The sequence below is a fragment of the Hyperoodon ampullatus genome (genome assembly GCF_949752795.1).
Source record: "Hyperoodon ampullatus genome assembly, chromosome: 1".
Classification (NCBI taxonomy): domain Eukaryota; kingdom Metazoa; phylum Chordata; class Mammalia; order Artiodactyla; family Ziphiidae; genus Hyperoodon; species Hyperoodon ampullatus.
Window position 1 is genome coordinate 20,407,573 of NC_136914.1, and position 22,021 is coordinate 20,429,593.

The following is a 22,021-nucleotide window of genomic DNA, read 5'->3' on the forward strand; positions in this document are numbered from 1 at the left end:
AAGAACAAAAGTTTCTCTCCAATTCACAAAATTCTTACCTTTTATATGCTCTCTTGCTCTGAAGTATTAAGTAAATGATTATTTATATTCACTGAGCAAAGCTATTCCATTGATCATAAAATATACTGATTAAAGATCATTCATTACTGTTACTGTTTGCTTTTCCATCATTTAAATCACATTTGCACTTCTTGCAAACATGTAATATTAAGAAACAGAAAAGTGGAAAGCAGCATATATTAGATAGTTTAGAAATTTTCAATGTTGAGAAGCTCTTGATTTGATAATATAGTAATAAGTACCCATGTTCCTTTCAGAATTCCAAAGAAATCTAGATCTACTCAAAATTTTATGGTTACATTTTTACGAAAAGCTCAGGCTTGGTTGCTTGCTTTCTATTTACTTGAAGCCTTTTCAACCCTTGTTTCCATGGTACCTAAGATTCACCATTGAAAAGTAAATATTTCCCCTCTGTGGAGAAGCAAGGGAGTTTAGAAAACCTCCGTTGGCTTGAAATTTTACTAAACCCTAGGTTTTTCCTTTTCATCTTGTTTGCTCACAATAGCAGAATATTATCAATAGGACCAACATGACAACAACACAGAGAGTTCCAAGCTTTATACTGAATGTCATGTATTATGACATTTAGTCATCACAGCAATCTTATGAGATAATTTTGGGATTCTCCTTTTGCAAATGAGAAAACTGAGGCTCAGCAGAATAAAGAAACTAATTTGCCCCAGTTGCATAGCTAGGAGGTGACAGAGTCAAGATGTGAACCCAGGGTTCTCTGATTCCAAAGCCTCTGCTCTTGGCCCTGTAGTCAGTGTCTCCCTAAATTCTGCCATAACTTTGAACACAGAACTAAATTGAGCTAAAAAAAGAGCTATGTAATACAATTATCCGTTTTCTCAGGAAAGAAAATCTGGTTCTAAATGTCAGCTAAACATTTATCTTTCATGCTATTCATCTCCCTTCTTGCCTTGTGTCAAGTTTTTCATATGTTACCCTTTGTGGTTCTTTAATAATTAAGATAGTGCTTATTAGGATTTGATTATTTTTATTTGTGAAGGTATTTAACATTTGGACAAATAGCAAAATTGGAAAGAATTTCAATTGGTGAGCAAAAGGTGAGCCTTAACAGAAAAAAAGAAATTGATGAAGAGAAACTATACTTGGATACAAATTAAAGTAAATTGCCTTTACTCAAGACAGAGCTTTTAAAAAATATATTGTGCTCACTCAGATCCCCATTTGTTACAAGGGTGTCACAGTTGAAATTCTTTGTCCTCGTCTGCCTGTTTTACCTCTTTATTCTCTTTATTTTATTCCTCTTTATTCCATTCCATCAGCAAAAACAGAAATCTCAGTTTTATCCCTTCTTTCAGTAGCCAAAGTGATCATCAAATACTACTAATTCCTTCTCAGAATTCTCCCATAAAACATCCTTCTGTTTTTTTTTTTTTTTTTTTTTTTTTGCGTTACACGGGCCTCTCACTGTTGTGGCCTCTCCCGTTGCGGAGCACAGGCTCCAGACGCACAGGCTCAGCGGCCATGGCTCACGGGCCCAGCTGCTCCGCGGCATGTGGGATCTTCCTGGACCGGGGCACGAACCCGTGTCCCCTGCATTGGCAGGCGGACTCTCAACCACTGCTCCACCAGGGAAGCCCCATCCTTCTGTTTTTAATTCTTCCTGCTACTCCCCTAGTATAGGCCTTAATTATATACCTCTTAGATTATTTAAATAGCCTCCTACACTTTCTTGGTGTCAGCCTTTCTCCTCAGCAATTAATTCTCCAGGTAGTTATAGGCCTAAAGAACAGACCCGAGTGTTTATATCATTCCATTTCTTAAAATATATGTCTTTCCTTTGTCCATGGAATAAAGCATATCCTCCTTGGTCATATATTCAAAAGCTTCAGTACAGTCTGTTCTTAATCAAACTTTCTAGCCTTATTTTAATAGTTTCCCCCCCACCGCATTCTCTGTATGCTAGGCCAGTTTGGTTTTTCCTCTTAAACTGTGTTCAGTGAACCACCAGTGTCTTATAAGTGCTATTTGGGAAAAAAACAAAAAGGAAACAAACAAAAAGCTTTGCGGTCAAATAATTTTGGAAACACTGCAATAATTATATTCCCCTTTTGGAGAAAGTATAAAGTATATTTGCATGTAGAAGTCCCAGGAAAGCGCTGAAGTGGAAAAATATTTTTTAACCTCATATTGTTTGGTAGCTGAACTCTTTCTCTCAGAACCTCTGTTAAAATATCATGAGAACTTAATGTCACACCAAGACATGATTTAGAAAATGCTGCTCATACATTTTCAAAGGGAAATTATGTAAGATTTGTTTAAATTTTATTAAAATGAATGCAAACACTCTACACTTTTGTGTCTTAGGATCCTAGAAGGTTTAAGCTGTGAGACTGAAACAGTCATTTAAACTCTATGAATTATTGGCCTGCCTCTCATTAAATTATATTAAAGTGAGCATAATCAGTTGTTTTTTTTTTTTTTTTTTTTTGCGGTACGCGGGCCTCTCACTGCTGTGGCCCCTCCCGTCACGGAGCACAGGCTCGGGATGCGCAGGCTCAGCAGCCATGGCTCACGGGCCCAGCCGCTCCACGGCATGTGGGATCTTCCCGGACCGGGGCACGAACCCGTGTCCCCTGCATCAGCAGGTGGACTCTCAACCACTGCGCCACCAGGGAAGCCCTCAGTTTTCTGTTATCATGACTTAATGGTGCTACTTTTGTCATATGGAACTTTAGGAAATAGGTCTGGTCATCTCCTGGCCTATTCCTAATTTTAGTTATTTGAAAGGGACAGTTATCACTTCTCCTTTCCCAAGTTCTCTCTCCTCTTCAGTCTAAATACTATGAGCTGAAGAGTAAGCTCCATGAATTCAGGGATTATGTCTATCTTTTTTGCTATTCTAGTTCCGTGCTTAACCTGGTGTTGGGTTCTTAGTAGGTGCTCAGTAAACGTGTGTTGTATGAAATAATGTTTCTTTATACCATACTTTCCTCCATCCTACCTCTGTTAAAATCCTACTCATTCTTTTTTTGCGGTACGCGGACCTCTCACTGTTGTGGCCTTTCCCGTTGTGGAGCACAGGCTCCGGACGCGCAGGCTCAGCGGCCATGGATCACGGGCCTAGCGGCTCCGCTGCATGTGGGATCTTCCCAGACCGGGGCACGAACCCGTGTCCCCTGCATCGGCAGGCGGACTCTCAACCACTGCGCCACCAGGGAAGCCCCAAAAATCCTACTCATTCTTAAAGAAGTATCTCAAAAGCAATATCATAGGTGAATCCTTCTATAAAACCCCAAGTCACAGCATAAACATGTCTGCTTTTCACTTATTTGTGCTTCCATTTTCATTATACTCATAAATGTGAAATGTATATGTGTATTATACATAAGAAGTTATCAATATTCAGTAATTTTTGAGGTACAAAAATGGCAGTGTCTTGTAATTCAATATGATATGTTATTTATGATATATATAAAATCTCTGTCTCTTCAACTAGATTGGAATGGTATGGTAGGGCCTGTGTTTTGTAAAGCTTTGTCTTTTGTAGTTTATAACATATGGCATTAAGCACAAGAGATGATGAATAAAAGTTTGTGAGATTGTAGCCATTCATCCTACTAAATTTGGGTAACTGAAATGTAGTGATACATACTAATGATGTTTTTATTTGGAATACTTCATGAATAGGTAATTTGAGAAATGCACAAACAAAGCATAATCTTCTATAAGAGTAGTTATTTACACATTAAATACACACAATTTTCAGACCAGTTGTTATTCTCCATGCAAAATAATTACTGTAAACTTAGTTCTCATTAATAGAGTTAATATTTTCAAAAGGAAGTTAGGTGGGCTTTGTTTAAATTTTAGTAAATGATGCATAAAATTTGGAAGCCCTATTTGAACTTTGTTCCATATTTTGTTATGTAATTCAGTGGGAGTATTGCCTTTGCAAGAATAGAGCCTTATATTTGTAATATGTTTGTCTGCCAATGAAGATAAATGATTCTGGAATATAAATCAATTATTTATTTGATTTCCTTCTCAAAGGTCCTTCTTTCAATTCTAGAAACTAACAATTTTTCTTTTTGGTATGAGGCTAGCCCCAAAATAAAAATAGAAAACTGGCAAGGATCTATGTAGTACATTAAGGCTTTTCCACTGAGTTAATCAGGTAACTTGTCAAGAAAGTAGTTACCGGGCTTCCCTGGTGGCGCAGTGGTTGAGAGTCCGCCGGCCGATGCAGGGGACATGGGTTCGTGCCCCGGTCCAGGGAGATCCCACATGCCAAGGAGCGGCTGGGCCCGTGAGCCATGGCCGCTGAGCCTGCGCGTCCGGAGCCTGTTTTCCGCAACGGGAGAGGCCACAACAGTGAGAGGCCCGCGTACCACAAAAAAAAAAAAAAAAGAAAGAAAGTAGTTACCAGTTACTGATAACAGAATATTAATTATCCCGAAATATATACTTTTTCATATTCTTCATTTTTTAGTGCTCACAATTGATTTATCCTAATTTCACATCGATGTTTTCTTTAAACACCTGGGTTCACATGGCCAACATAATCCCAGCTGCAATTACAAAAGTTGGTTGGATTGGAGTTCCAGAACTTGGATTTTAGTTGCTTTCATTCCATTCTAGCGTGAAAATAGTCTTGTCTAGCTGAGTGATTTGGGCTCTCACTGTATATAAAGCTGGTTTTTGTTTCCATTCTTTTCCTAACTTACAAACAGAAGTGAGTACTTGAAAAATTTGGGGCTACACATTTGGATTCCTTTTGTTTCTAATATGTCATTGTCATGAAGTTTTTATTGTTGTTGTTGTGTGTTTTATAATTCCAATATTTGCAAACATCAATATTATAGATTCTGTACATAATGAAAAACACTCTGACTACACCGTATTTACAGAGCTATATAATTTTAATTCAGCTTTTTCCCATTGGGAAGATTTTTAAGATTTAAATTACATACTGTATAGAAAAATGTAACACCATGTATTTTTTAATACATGATTGTATTAAACATGATTGTAGAGTAAGAACATGATTGTAAAGGCAAGAACACCTCACATCTTTCAATGCAGTTTTAGCTAGCTATGTTTCATTAGAGGAAAACAGAAATTTTCTAAAATTATATACAGTGAGAGTTTTTAATGTAATGAACACAAAGGAATTCTCCCCTGCCAGTTAACACTTAGGGCAAGGTTACTTGTAACGCATTACTCCTTTTTCTTCCTACAGTTAAGATGAAAGCATTGATTAATACAGTGTAATCAAGGATATGCATATAAGTTGATATGTAAGTACATACATATGTATATTTGTGTGAGTGTGTTTGTGTGTGTGCCTTTCTAAATTTTGAGAAGAGAAGATCAAATGCTACCCACCCCTAGGCTCATACAGACTACAATAAAAAACAGGAGTCCAAGAACCATTCTTCACTAGATTACTTGCTACCCAAATAGGGCATTTCAGGAGCACAACTAGTGATTGTGTTGCTATAGCAATTTTGCCATGTGCCCAGCACCATGCATATGCCGTGGCTTAGAGTTTTAATATGCCCACTTCAAAGTGAGAATAGCACAAGTGTTAAAAGCCATAATGTATTTTTAATCTAATGTTTGGCTAAAATATGTAAGTGTTTTAAAGAGAGTTCTTTATTTTCATGGGAAGGAACATACTTAACAGAGTTCCAGATTATAATATGAAATGGATTTATCATCTTATTTAAGGAAGTTTGAGAACAATTTCAGCTTAAAAAAGAGGGTTAGGGGCTTCCCTGGTGGTGCAGTGGTTGAGAGTCCACCTGCCAATGCAGGGGACACGGGTTCATGCCCCGGTCTGGGAAGATCCCACATGCCGTGGAGCGGCTGGGCCCGTGAGCCATGGCCGCTGAGCCTGCGCGTCCGGAGCCTGTGCTCTGCAATGGGAGAGGCCACAACAGTGAGAGGCCCACATACCGCAAAAAAAAAAAAAAAAAAAAAAAAAAAGAAGGTTAGCTTCCTAAAGAGCATGGATTTCTCTCCAAATTTAAATGTTCTTTTTTGGTGTCTGTATCTATTATGCTAAATATAAATAAACCTGGTTGATAATTATGCAATAACGACCCAGGTTGTTGTCCTTCTTATTTTGTGATGTCAGGAATTGTTACCCATTCTGTTTGAGGTTCTGTATCTATCACTAAATCTTCCTATTCAATATTCTCCCAATACTTGGCTCAAAATTTTCTCTCCTCACCCCACATTTTTGAGGCATCTTAAAAAACGGAACAGATAAATTTTTAGTTAAAAAAATATTGCAATCAGTGAATAATGCTGAAACTTGAGGGGTGAAGCCTTTACTTGCTCTGGATTCTTTAGTCTTCTCCCCCAAATATCATCAATCCAGAATCATCCCTTAGCTAGGGATTTTCAGAGCCCTCTTAGGGGTGCCTGTTGAAATAACCAGTCTTGCTAATTCCTCTGAAAAGCACTATTTGGAGATACAAAACCAGCATATAAAACATGAGAACTACAATTAGCAAAATATCAAGGTCTGGCAAAAAAGCAAGCACAGCATGTAGGAAGTATAATATCTAACAATGGAAAACAATTCAGATTAGGGAAGTCTTAGACTCATTCCTAATTTCATTGAGGGTTTAACCTGATTTTTAAAATCTGTTTTGGAAGAAATCTCCAAGAACATGAAAGCAAGAGCAACAAGGAAATATTAAGGCATTTGCTGTCAACCCTGGCTGCATTTGACAGTCATCAGTGGGAGATTTTTGAAAATACATATGTCCTGGCCTCACCCCCAGAGAGAATGGTTTAATTGGGAACAGGACATAGCTTTTTCTTTGTCTGTCTGCTTGTTTTAAGCCCACCAGTAATGCTAAGGTACAACCAGGCTTGAAAACTGTTGAGACACTGTTGTGAAAATGCAGCATAGAGGAAGTACATAGACTTTCTATTCAAAAACCATGACCCAGATACTTTACTTGGTGCTGTAAGTAGAGATAAAACTAAGACCTGATGCACTTAAGGAGATAACAGTCTAGAGAGGGCAAAATAGAGGAGGGAAAAGAGAGAGTGGAAAAGAGTATGCTTTACTGTTTGCTTGGGTTCTCCTTTCATTATGAGAATAAATTTGTGAAACCCCTTGATGTTTTCATGGTATAGAGTTACATGGTAGAGAGCCCCTGCTTTCTTCAATATCCTTTCGCCTGTCTCTGCCTATTAAACTTCTCAGGCTGAGAGATAGCAGCCTCCTGACGGAAGAGGGGGGAACTCCAGGGCTTGAGTGAATTAAAATTTAGCTGGAAAAACCCAGGGGAATGTTCTGTACAAGGCAGTTCCAGGAATGGCAGGGAATGAATGACATGCCTCTTTTTATAGCTACAGCCCTGATGATTCTAGACAATGATGCCCTCTGTTTGAAATGACGTTAGTGACTAAAAGGCTACCTCCCCACACCCATTCCATGGGGCATTTGTGAAACCAGAAAAACACTGCGTGGCAGACAGCTTTTCCTCACCTTTTTGCTCTGTCAGATTCTTGAGTCTACTCTTAGAATGTACAGACAGAGAGTAAATGCCCTTAGTCACTGTATTAGTTTCTGAGGGCTGCCACAATAAATTACTATGAAATTCGTAGCTTAAAACAACAGAAATTTATTCTCTTACAGTTTTGGAGACTAGAAGTCTGAAATCCAGCAGAGTCACACTCCTTCTGGGCACTGTGGAGGAAAATCTGTTCCTTGTCTCTTCTAGCTTCTGGTGGGGGTCCTGGCATTCCTGGGCTTGTGGCCCCATCACTTCAATCTCTGCCTCTGTCTTCACATCACTTTCTCTTCTTTGTCTGTCTTATCTGTATGTCTCTTATAAAGACACTTATCACTGGATTTAGGGCCCATCTTGATAATTCAAGATCTCAAAATCCTTAATTTAACTATATCTGCAAAACCTGTTTACCAAATAAGGTAACATTCACCTGTTCTGGGGATTAATATGTGAACATAATCTTGTTAGGGACCACCATTTAGCCCACTATAGTCACCAAACATCTGTCAAGAGGAAGTCACTTAATATGACAGTTCAAAAGGGCAACAAACCTTAACAGACACCACACCAAGGGGACAAATAGGTGGCAAGTAAACATATGAAAAGATACTCCACATCATATATCAGGGAAATGCAAATTGAAACAATGAAATACCACTACAAATCTATTCAAATGGCCAAAATTCAGAGCACTGACAACACCAGTGCTGGCAAGAATGTAGAACAACATGAACTCTCATTTATTTCTGGTTGGAAAGCAAAATGGTACAGCCACTTGGAAGGCAGTTTAGCGTTTTTTTACAAAACAAAACATACACTTACCATATGACACAACCATTGCACTCCTTGGTATTTACCCAAAGGAACTGAAAACTTATGTTCACACAAAAACATGGATGTTTATAGCAACTTTATTCATAATTGCCAAGACTTGGAAGCAACCAAGATGTCCTTCAGTAGGTGAATGGATAAATAAGCTTTAGTCCATCCAGACAAGGGAATATTATTCAGTGCTAAAAAAAAAAATAAATAAATGTCATGTCATGGAAAGATAGAGAGGAATCTTAAATGCATATTACTAAGTGAAAGAAATCAATCTGAAAAGGCTACATACTGTATGATTTCAACTATTTGACATTTGGGTAAAGGGAAAACTATGGAGACAGTAAAAAAAATCAGTGATTGCCAAGGAAGGGAAGGATGAACAGGTGGAGCACGAGGATTTTTAGGGTAGTGAAACTACTCTGTATCATACTTAATGGTGGATACGTGTCATTACATATGTCCAAATCCATAGAACATACAATACCCAGAGTGAACCTTAATGTGAACTATGGACTTTGGGTGATGATGTGTCAATGTAGGCTCATCAATTATTAAAAAAAAATGTACCACTCTGGTGGGAGATGTTGACAATAGGGAAGGCCATGCATGTGTGGGAGCAGTAGGTATATGGGAAATTTCTGTACGTGTCTCTCAATTTTGCTGGGAACCTAAAACTGCTCTAAAAAATAGTAGTAGTCTATTAAATACCAGGACCAGAAAAGGCCATGATAGTGGAGGCATGAGTAGGGCTGCTGGGGGCTGAAAGAGAAGGCACTTACCTGGCTATTTCTCCTCGTTTAGTCAGTATTTCTAAGTTAACTATACATGTAGCTGGCAATGAAAGCATTTCCTCGTGTTCTTTACCAGTTTTCTGAAGCCACTCCCAATCTGTTGCATTGTACTGTGGGCCAGATGCAGGGAAAGAGCTGCGCAGCCAGGCTCTTATATCACTCACTTTTCTCATGCCACGGCATCCTTGCCAGCCTCCGTGCTCTAACAGTTGTCCTGTCTCATGGAAACCTAAAAATTCTCACAGCTACGTTTCTCATGAAAATTCTTGCCCCACAGAGTTGCCAAAACCAAGTCGAAATAGCCAATACAACCAAAAGAGCTGCATTTCATAATTTCTTCTACACACACACACACACTTTTTTGCTTGGCCTAGCAACACAATGGGAATGTAAACACATTGTTAATGCAGTTGCTCTCAGTTGGCTTCCCAGATGGCTTAAGTTCAATAGATTTTTCCCCCTGATTTCCTCAGCTTCTCCTAGTAAGTGCTAAACAACCATTATGCCTTTTCCTGCACATTGAGATTCATCTGCAGCTACTAAACTGCCTCCAAAGTGCTTCAATTTTGCATGAGTGCTAAGCTGGGGACTGGGAGACATTACCCAGTGCTGAAGGCCCAGATCATTAGAAAGAACATGTAAATCCTCTGAACCAGAAATAAAAAGTGCAGAGATTTCCTTTGTGAAGTCCCAGCCGCAGCTTTACGTAAAACATGAACCTTTGGCAAGATTTTAGGTGTTTCTTTTTACCTTCTCAACTGTAGTTTTGCCTGACTTTGGCTTACGTGTTCTCATTTTTTTAAACACATATTTATTTCACAGTCAGAAGCATATGAAATAACAGCCATGCACTGTCATTATTTCTCTTCTTAGGACACTGGAGCCCTCTTCACTTTTAACGGGGATGGAACTTCAAAGTATTGCTAAGGGATCACCCACATGATATATTTTTAAAACAAACCTGAAACCAGCTTTGGGGGGATGGGTGGGGATATATGAGATATGTGCAGGGGACATAAATCTATATTATTTAAGTATAGATGTAGGAAGTGTACCGATACTGGATTATGGAGAGACGTTGGGGTAGAATCAGAAGAGGATAGTGAAAATTATTAATGAGAAAGAGGTGGTTGTGTTCTCATTTTTCAATAGATACATCCCTGTACATTATTACCTAAAAGTCTTATTTGTGTTTTTCAAGGTGAACATCATTTTATCTGTACTTGATCTGTGTTTCCATCTCTGCTATCCTCCCAGCCTGCTTGTCAGACTATCTCGCTGCAAATTAGAAGCCTGCATGTGGTCAGCTAGAGCAGTACCTGTGGGAGAGCGGGCCTAGGAGGGCTGGAATCCTGAGTGTCCTGCAGGTCTGCCTGCTGTGGGGCTGGGCTGGGGCCCTAAGCCCGTGGAGTCGTGACAAATCTCCATCCTCATTCAGTATTTCCTTTGCAGCAAAATTTTGTGAACAGTTATGAGAACATTTTACTTGTTTGTCTATAGAATATCCATTCAAGAGTATTAAACCAGGCTCTTTTTACATGATTGTTCTGTAATTATTTCCCTTTTTCCATATATGTATGTAATAACTCAGGCTAGCTTTCTTTTAAGATTCTGAGAGTAAAAATATACATTTAAGATGAGATACAGCAGTTTACTATTTATCTCTAAACATATTTCCAAGGACATTTATTTATTTTAATTAATTAATTAATTAATTTTATTTCTGGCAGCGTTGGGTCTTCGTTGCTGTGCGCGGGCTTTCTCTAGTTGCGGCAAGCAGGGGCTACTCTGCGTTGCGGTGCACGGGCTTCTCATTGCAGTGGCTTCTCTTGTTGCGGAGCACGGGCTCTAGGCCTGCGGGCTTCCGTAGTTGTGGCTCACGGGCTCTAGAGCGCGGGCTCAGTAGTTGTGGCACACAGGCTTAGTTGCTCCCCGGCATGTGAGATCTTCCCGGACCAGGGCTCGAACCCGTGTCCCCTGCAGTGTCCACTGCCCCACCAGGGAAGTCCTCCAAGGACATTTATTAACCACGGATTTATTCAACACTGCATATGCAAGTGGGATCTGACAGAAATGTGACTAAATGGGCTTGTAGGGTAAGAAGTAAATGCATTCCAACTTGGAAGTAAAAAGAAAATACTAGATGAATGATATGCATGTAAATATACATAGTATTATTTGGTGCATATGTATACTGCCTATATAACATACCCACTTTATGCTGAAACCCGGTTTTTTTTGTCAGTATGTTGTATCTATCCTTCAGACTGAATAGTCCTATCCATTAATTTCATTTTACTAATTTTTTCTAAAAACCCGGCTAATCATGCAAGTGTCATCTTTATTAGTGTATCATCACAAAATATTAATTATTGTGATTCCACACCTTATGACACTGAACTGCACATATTAAATAGCTAGCTTTCCTGTTCTCCCGTAGAGATTGTTTATCCACTAGGGTATGTATCCTTTGAAGGGAATACATGTATAAAAGAAAGGAAAAGAACAAAACTTTACCTGGAGATATGAACAGACACATGATTGAAGCTGTTTGTTCAGTTGGCAGTATTATACAGTTACACAAATATCTAGGAAATCGGAGCTCATGGTGGGAGACAATCATTTTTCCTTCTTTATTTTTCTTTGTGGTGCTAGTGCAGAATGGACATGAAGACATTACAAGTTACACACGACATTCAGAATCAGGCATCACTCTTACATTATTTCAAGTTTTAGTTTTCCTATCTCTTGTGAAAACATCAAAATAAGATGTTGGACTGTAAAGAAAATTATAATAGTAACTAAACATTATAACCTAGATTTTCACATCAATTTCTTCAACATTTATTTTAGAAATAGTATTTTGAAAAACTGCAAGCGCACTATTTGAAAATCTTTTTCTTACATGATAAGCCAATTATACTGTTTTATAGCATTTGGGACATAATATTAAAATCACACGTTCGGATATTTGAAAACTGAATTATATTGTAGAAGGCCATCTAATATTTATGTCGTATTCTCTCCTTCCTGGGCACACAGGAATATTACAAGTCCCACTTCCTTGCTGTGCAGCTTGGCCAAGTGATTACTTCTAGCCCATGGGCTATGAGTGAGCTATGTTGAACTTCAGAGCCAAGCCTTTTAAGAGCAGGTGTGAGCTCTCTGTGCTCTCTTCTCCTTGCTTGGAGACCCTGGTAGCCATGGTTGAGAAGATGTAGGTTGAAGATAGATGTAGCCTGAATTACTAAGAAAGCTCATACAAAATAGCTGCCCTGAAGACTTCTGTGATGGAAACATAGACTTTAATTTTGTAAAGCTCTGAAATGAAGGGTATTGTGTAGTACACAGCATGGCGTAAACTATTTTAGCTTCTGAAATCACATTAGTTAGGCTAGTTAGTATCGTATTAAGGGCTTATTCTGCTAAGAGTTTTACATGTATCACCTCATTTAATCCTTAAAATAACCCATTGAGTTAGGAATTTTAATTCCTATTTTCTTGTTGAGGAAAGTGCTATTTAGTGAGGTCGAGGAAGTTTCCCAAGGTCATACATCTAGTCATTTGAGGAACTAGAATTTGAACCAAGTCCTTCTCCAAAGATCATACTCTCAAGTTAATTGCCAAGGATGAATTAAACATAAGGTTTTACTGGCAAATAATGTTGCAGTATTGTCTTCTGGAATTCTACCTAAAGCCTTATGTTTATCAAAAACTAAGTATATGTAACTTAGAGTCGGCAGAAGGTCAAAGAGACATTCTCTGCATTTAAAAAAAGGAAAAAAGTTTAAGTGCATTATACTCATTGGCATTATTTTATTACATCATCTTTCCCTTTGGAATAATAAAAGAAAGATTTGAGGCGGGGATCTCAGAATATATAAAATATTTTGGAAATATCAGAACAAATAGTTATTTCTCAGTCTCTATGAAGTTAAAATTGAAAATTGTTGTTTCAGCAGGAGTTCAGTACATACTCCTGGCTTGAAAATATGAAATGCTAATATTTTTCATCTCTACTTAGAATTTCACAAGTTAAATTTTTTTCCTTCTTGTAAATTGAGTCATTCTCGTATACTAGAATTCTCTTTTAAAAGGATAAGAAAAAAGGATCTTCTCAGTGATATTTGATCTCTTTTCACTCAGCTATTACTGGAGGCCCAACAATTTTGGAGGCTCTAAAAAGCATTACAATAACTCCACTTTTTGTTCCCTGTTCTTAGTGCGAATACCAAACATGTTCAAAATTTAAATCAGAGCTGTGTTTGATTATGTCTTTCTGGCTAGGATAGGAGGTACAACTTCCATCATGACTGAAAGTTCCTTTCCTCTAAAATCTAAGGGAACACAATCACATATCTTTTAAATAAGTATCTCATAGTGTCCTGGGGGAAATATTCTTTCATTTATTCAACAAATATTTATTGTATGCCTACAATATGTACCAGGTATTATTCTAGGCCACTGCAACATCAGGTAACACACAAAAATTTCTACCCTGATGGAGCTCACATCCTAGTTGGAAAGTGAAGAAAGACTCTAGAAAACGTGATTGTGTTTATCTATTTTAAACCTTCTCTAAACGATGGAAGTTTGCTTATTCTGCTCCAAATTAGTCAGAACTACCCTAGTTAGTTATTTCTATTCAGTTGCTTAGTGTCCCTGCCTCACCTGGGAACTGGGATAGGGATGTAAGAAATTCCTAATGGGTGAGCTGTGCAAGCTTCTTCCTTACTGAAATCAGTAGACTCTTCACTCATCCCATCAGGGTAGCTTTACTTTATCTGTGCTTTAATATAGTAGGGACGTAGGGGATGAGTAAAGTCCTGGGTGATTTGGCTGAAGGACAGGAAACTTAAAGGCAAATCACTAGAACTTATTCCTGCTGTTCAGATTTCATTTCTAAATATCATAGCCACATCTGCATTGCCCTGGACAGTTCACGTCCCCACCCAGACTGAACTCTCCCAACTCTGTTGAAAATTTCCCAAACCAGCCATGTCTTTCTCATCTGGGTATGTGACTAATACAATTTCCAGTCAGGGTGTTCTTCCCCCACTTGCCCTCCCTTAAAACTATGTTAGTGCCTCCAATGGTAATTTTGTTAACAGAATATAGTTTTATTCTCAATTACTATTTTATAGGATATTTAAAAGGAATTTTATAGATTTCAAGAACTTTTGTAGCTGTTATTCCATTTCTTTCCTCACAAACCAATGGAACGAACAAATTCTTAACTTTATTTTACAAGGTGGGAAACCACGGCTTGATGGATTTAAGACTTTCCAGAAGTCAGATAGTATATACAAAGCAGGAATTTATTCTCTTATCTAAATAAATCAGTGGGTTGCTATGTATTAGACAAGTATTTGTCTAGTCCCTCAGTTGTCATAATAATTGTCTGGATGATTTGAATTTTTTAAAAATGAGCATTTATAGTTTGACTTAAAAATTTTTTAAAGAATATGAAATGTATTGCTTTTAAGATAAACAAGTAACTGTCCCCAATGTCCTACATATGAACTGTTGTAAGTGGCAGTCACTTCAGAAGTGATGGCTCTTAATGCTTGTTTCTAAATCATTTGGGATAAGAAAAAAATAAAAGCCTGACAGTATGAGTAATTATTATTCTGAATATATGTACCTGATTTTTATTATCAGACTGTTTTCAGAGGGTCACCAAGAATATTGCTCTTAACACTTATGATTAATGACTTGTTGTAAGATCATTGATCTGAAAAGAAATTTATAATGATAATTAAAATTAAAATTAGTAAAATTCAATTTAAGTAAATCAGATTAGTCTTGCTTACTAGTAAAGTCATATTAATCTTCCCAAAGGATATGTCATTTTTTAAAATGTCATTTCACCACTGTACAGTGTTCACAGGCTCCCTTCTCCACAATGCAGTCTTCTGTCACTTGCATACAAGGCTCTCCAGGAACCTCTCTTCTAATTCCATGGTCTTATTTCTTTACTTAATTCATGTAAACTACTCTGCACAGTGGTCACCATGCTTTTTCATCTCTGCCCTTTGGCTTCTTGCTGTTCTCTTCTCCTCAAGTGTCTTTGATTCCTCTCTAAATTTTTATAAACCCAAACCATGCTTCAGCTTAAAACTCAAATATTCCATTCCCCAGGTTTCCCGTGATCTCTCCTTCTAAAGCAATTTCACTATAGCTTTCTTTATGGGGTTTTCAGAATTTTCCAAACAATGGATTACTTTTATTCAATAGATCAACATCTGGTGAATGCTAAACAAAACCACATTGAAAGCCATGATGAAATGGGCTCTGTGTTTATGTTGTCTGTAGGGTTCTATGGTTTAATAAATTTGGGGGGAATGGTGGCAGTCCGAATTAAACCTACTTCTTTATGTCAGAACTTATGACCAATGCCTTCAGTATAATTATGGGCACTCTGAGTTTCTAAGAGAAAGTTGTATTAAGCAGAAATCCCCGAACTTATTTGAGCAAAAACCACTTTTTAAAGATACAGTTTAAGGAATATTGGTGTAGTGAAAGGAATAGGAACACTGGATTCAGACAAATGTGGATCTAAATCCTGATTTCAGTAGTTATTAGCTGTGTGAACAACTGTTTAAATTCTGACCTCAACGCCTTACCTATATTAGAGGTGTAACAATATTAATCCCAAGGATTATTATGCAGATTAACTGAGACCCATGGTAGATGTTCAATAAATACTGGTTACCTTTACTGTTCTGAGTTACAATTAAATTTACCTGTAGCTTGGATTTAACACTACTTTGTATTATAGCTCTAACAAACAAATCATTCATTCATTTAACTTACATTAACTAGACAAATATTTGTGCCAATTACTATACTGATGGATATACAGTGCATATGACAGAGCCCCTTTACTCAGTAAGCTACTATTTTTATCTCTAGTATCAGACAGTAAACTTCTGAAAAAGGGATCCATAAGCATTTCATCTCTATGCCCACCTTGGAAACTACTATGCCTGAAACAGTTGCTCAAGAACAAGCTCCACAATAGAATGTAACCCATAGGAGGATAGAATCCTTATCTATCTTCTTTACCACTGTGTCCTCAGCACATAGAAGAGTACGGGGCACATAGTAGAGTCTCAACAAATACCTATTGAATGAATGACTGGACAAAAGTAATAGTAAGGTCTATAATTCATAAGTCCACAGTTAACTAATCTACAATAACGTGTTATTATTCCTCACCCTTATTGACAAGAATCTTTTTTAAAAATTTTGTTAAAATTACTTCTATTGAAATTACTAACAAATTACTTGAAATAGGGACAGAAAGGAATGCATGTAGTTAGATTTAAATAATGATTAAGAATTATACTTTTAAAGAGAAATGTTGGAATATACATTCAAATATATATAATGTTTGATGTTTTAGGAAAAATATTTAGATGAGTAATATGTTTGCTTTCTCAGTGGAATGTGCTTTGTGTCCTTCCAGACTGAACACATTGCCATCATCATGTTTTCACAGAATAGCTTCTTTATATTCTAAAGAACATTGACATATGAGAAGAGATTAATTACAGAAAGCATTTTAGTTCCCATTTTGGTCTCAGAAAGGCTTCTTGGAACAGAGATTCAATAGGTTTTTCATCACCAAAGTCAAGAATTGGAATTACATGATGGACCAAAGCTGGGAAGATTAATTTCTGTCAACTCATTCATACAACTCTATAAGTAAGAGAAAATATTTCGTATACCCACCACTCCAATTATCCTTCATACTTACAACCCTAGGTTTGATGGGGTTAGAACGTCAAATCAAAAGTAGGAGCACTGGTTCTCCTGTAACATCTAAAACCTGACACTCCTAAAAAGAAAAGGGAAAAACAGTGTTAGCATTGTCAGGGTAAGTATCATTTGTCATTCTATTTTAATATCATCTTGCAATTAAATTTTCAAGTTTCAGGGGGGAAGACTGCATTTATCTATGGTTGTCATATAGCTTTCTAGAAGCACTAGATGTCTCCCCACTCCAGATACATAATCCAATGAATAATTTTTTCTCAGCTCTAGACAAAACAAAAATATAACAAAACAAAACACAAATCCCCATTGGACACAGAATGCCAAACCAGAACCAAGTGACTAGAAACTATCACATAAAAGGTAATCAAGTCAATGGCCTAGGTATGAAATGCTTCCAAGCAAATCTCTTGAACCACTCAGTCCCAGCCATGTTATTCCTTGACTTTTAGGTAAATTCATCTTGATCACAAAGATAGTAAATGTAACTTTAACAAAATTATACTCATAATAAATCAAATACACTGGTAAGTTGCAATTCCCAATTACACAAAATAATTTTAGTTAATTAGATGGACTGTTTATATATTAAATATTAAAAATTCAAGGAAAACATTTCAGAGAGAAGTTGGTAAATTTTGCGTTTACAGTGTCTTCTTTTCCTGATGTACTTTAAAGATTGTCAAATGACTTCATGTAACATAAAACAATGTCTTAATTATAAAGTTCTACCTTTTGAGTTTTCATATTTTGATTATCTTAGTAAGAGTTATAAGTTGCTAAACTAACAATCAGGTTTTTTATGGTATGACATCCTTTTAAACAATGATAGCATTTTGTGTGGTTAAATTTATATTAAGACATCTTGAGCTGATATGTTTCATATTTTAGATATTAGTGAAAACTAATAGGGTTAAGTTCTGGAAAAAAGCATGAAAAAGAGACCACACTAATTCAATAAAATGTAATATATTCCAGAACATCCTTCCCTGCAGCTCTGTGCATTTCCCACCAATCTGTGTACTAACTTTGAATATACTGTAATGAGATTTGGTAGAGTCACCTTTGCAGCTCTTCTTCCAATAGGGAGAGTGCTGGAAGAAATAGAATTGCCAGGTCTGCACAACATGGTGTCTCAAAACTTCCCTTTGTGTATGAAAGATAAAGTAATTGGGAGGAATGAGAAATGAAACTCAGGTACACATAATACTTAAGTCTAACATGAGGTGAAGATGCTTTTTAGTGAAACATACATGGGGTATTAGAAGATGCAGATTTGATGAACATATTTAAAAAATCTTTAAGATAATGCATGATTTTTGAGTATCACCTAATAAACATGATAAATAAATAGCACAAGGCTGGATGTGATATTTTATACATCTTTACATTTCTGGAACAACATAATTTTTGACATTAGTGGACTTCTAATATTTGTTGACAGCACTGCAGATTACATTTCTGGGGGAATGTGGATATTGTTTTAAATAATTATGCAACAGGATTAATCATGGATTTTTGATCACATTATAATAATCTCTAGAAAGACACTATTTGTGGTGCTTGACTATTATGAAGTTAAATTTATGCTAAAGATAAGGAATAAATGTCAATTACCAGATTTTATTGCCAAATTCATGTATAGCCTCACAAAGATCCAATCAGAAGGTGGCATTTGCATCTGAATTTCTAAAATCATGTGAAACTCCCTATTAACAAGTACATGTTCATGCTCATTATAAGACTTCTTGGTAAAGTATGCTAATTACTTTGCTGCACTCTGGATCCCAAACCACAACGATTCCTATTATAAAAGCAAATCACTATAAACTTCAAACAGCATGCATCCTTGAGATGCCGCTCTTAAAGGAAGAACAGTGATGGGAAATCTTTGACGTTATCAGACAGGATGGAAAATACACATTTGTATTTGAGTAAATCCTGTAGACCGAAGCATTTCCCCCCACCCTTAAATACCCTGAAACCAATTTCAAGTTCCCAAATGCTCTTCAAAGCAACCTGCTTGGAAGTAATGCTGATGACATTTCAAATTTCAAGGCAGGTTGCTTTTTCCATCTCAAGACTTCAAGCAGATTGGAAATTGCACTTTCAAAGAAAAAGGATATTACCTACTTTTAGCCAAACCACTAGCCTCTGGTTTGATGAACAAAATGTCACAGATAACGAACTTACCTATGGTAATGAAAAGATGATATGTAACCGAGTAACTCAGAGTCTGAATAACGCAGCTAAGTCTAGAGAATTCTAAAATGTAAGTGTTTAGATAACTTCATGCTCCAGTTTTTTCTGGTTCTGGTGATGTTGACCACACATTGGAGTGTAAACTTTGGGCATGTGGCATGTCCAGTGTACAGAGCTGTAATTAATCCATCTCCTCCTGGATGGGGCATCTGTGAAGCTGAGGACAAAAATCCATGTGTGCTTGACTCCTGTGCCCATGGGGAGCCTGGGCCACACAATTCAGAACATTCAGACGATGAATAATCCCTGTAGCAAGTGGGTCTGTGGCTTCTTAAAAGGATTTAGATTTGTGCTCAGTAGAAACATCCATGAGCCTCTTAGGGCAAAAGGATACAGAGGCCCTCATGAAGTTCTCCTAGCATTTAATTAGGTTTCCTGTAATTGCTTTAAGTAAAAGGTGGCGGGGGGTGGGGGGGCGGGGAATGAAACCTGAAGTTATCATCTTGGGACACAAAATATTTGTATGCGGTTTTACTACCCTGAGCCCGTTTGTTGCTGCTATTGCTGCTGTTTCGGAAAGAACCATTATAGTGCTAAGGAAATACTGCAGGTTTATCCGCCCTTTGGTGGCTGCAGCAACCTTTAGAGGAAGAGTTTCGTTTCCAGTAACTGACTTTCTGCATGAACAGAGAAGGTATAAACAAGGAAAACAGACAAAAGTATTAAACACCAGAGAGTGGAGTAAAAAGAAAGGAGGCAGGAGCGGAGGGAAGGCTCTGCCCCACCTTTGCACAGATTTCTAGATATCAGAAAAACGAGAACAATTACAATGAGACAGGAAAATGAAAGGCCCAAGCAAGGACCAGGAAAAAGGAAGGAAATTAGTGTTATTTGTTAATAAGTTGGTTTTTTACTGTGGAGACTTGTTTTATTGGTTGGACATTGGCTAAAATAATATAGTAATCTTTTCATAGAAGGGTGAGGGATTGGGATATGCCAGTTACTTGAAAATTCTTTTTAAACTGATCATTCTATAAGCATAAAAACGTTACTAATTTCCAAAATGTTAAAATAATACTTAATAAACTTTTGTAAATAGAGTCGCCCCATCAGGATTTTGCCGTGCCTTGGGCTTATCAAACCCACTTTCCTGGGCTTCATTCCAGTTCAGGGACTCACAAGTGGACCTAAGGACTTAGTTGTTCTGTGACTCAACTCCCATCAGCTTGTGATAGGAAGAATTGTTTATCCCCCAATGGGTCAGCACCTACTATTGTTGGGTGGTTGTTAATTTCCCTGAGTGCTTTTACCCATATGAACATGTCCTAGATTTGAGGGTAAGTACTGGAATACCCCTTTTTAGGCTCTCCAGATGACACCTCTTTCATGTTACTTATACCAAGAAGTTGTGATCAAACATTTTAAAATATCATAACTTTTAGGAACTAGTTAAACTTTATGTCTTGTACATATCATTATATCATATATATAGTATATATATTTATATATGTATATTTTAAAATTCTCATCTGATTATGTCATCTTCTTGCTTAAAACACTTGGTTCTCAGAAAGAAATCCCAGATCCTAAACATGGTGTACAACAGTGGTTCTCAAACTGTAGCATGCATCAGAATTCTTGGAGGGCTTGTTAAAATATTGCTGGGCCAAACTCTCAATTTTTCTTGTTCACTGAGTCTGGAGTGGAGCCCAGGAATTTGCATTTTCAACAAGTTCCTAAGTGATGTTGATAAAGCTGTTTTGTGGGCCATACTTTGAGAACTGCGGGTTTACAAGAATGTATATAAAGTGGTCCCTTTCTTGTCTCTAGTTTCATCTCATGCTAGTATTCTCTGTGTCCAGTGCTCAGTTGTCTTCTCCTGGGTTCTCAGTCTCCTCCTTCCCTTTCCTACTTCTTCCCATGTGCCCTGTCCCTCTCCCCATAGGATTTAATCAACCTGACTCATGTTGGAGCCTTTTATGTATCCTCCTCACAAAAATAAAAGTTCATGGAGGGCAATGACTATTTTACTCATCAGAGTTTCACAAGTACCTAGTGCAATATGTTCTACATAATTGATACTCAGTAGATACTTGGTGAATGGATGAATGAATGAATAAACAGTACAGAGTAATACATTTAACTTTTCTTACTGTGCTCATACTTGACCCAGAGCAAATTCTCCTACTCCCTAAATGGTGCCCCTGCCAGTTCTCTCAATAGACACTCCATGCTGGAAGTATGTGCAAGAGAACTGGCAGTTGCCCACATATATTGTTCAGATAATCCTTCTTGCTTGTTCAGAGAGGCATATTGCAGGATGAATACCCCTAAAATGATAATCCCAGATTCTTAGTTCAATTTTTGTTATTTTAGTATTACATAATACTGTGAAATAAATTCCAATTATTTGAGCATTTTAACTAGAAGCCACTTTATTTTTAACAGGATTTGGTTACATTGTTTTATAGAGAAACAGTTGGGCTTTCAAAACATTACTCATGAAAACCTTAAAGTCATACATTCTTTGGATAGAACAGCAGAGGTTTGTTAACTAAGGCTAGTATTTCTTTTAAGAAAAACAATGTGCCTTAATAATAAACAAAGCTGTTTAAAATTACTTAGTTTTAAAAAATCACCACATATTTATAAAGTACTAGGTCATGTAATAAAAACTGATACACATATTTGTGCATATAAATATAAATATTGACAATTTATATACTTATGATTATAGTTTCAGGTCATTCTCTCATTTCATGTAAAGATTTAGGTAGACTTAGTTACTGTAAAGCTGTGTACAGCATATGGGTATCTTACTCACAACCTGTATAATTAAGATAGAATCCTTAGAAG

At 37.1% G+C, this 22,021-nt stretch overlaps 1 protein-coding gene across 2 annotated transcripts in view; it reads left to right on the plus strand.

Annotated features, from left to right (window-relative positions):
• Window positions 1-22,021, plus strand: part of UNC5C (unc-5 netrin receptor C) — a gene marked incomplete at both ends in the record, with an annotated part of 405,524 nt that overhangs the window by 244,144 nt on the left and 139,359 nt on the right. The window lies entirely within an intron of this gene.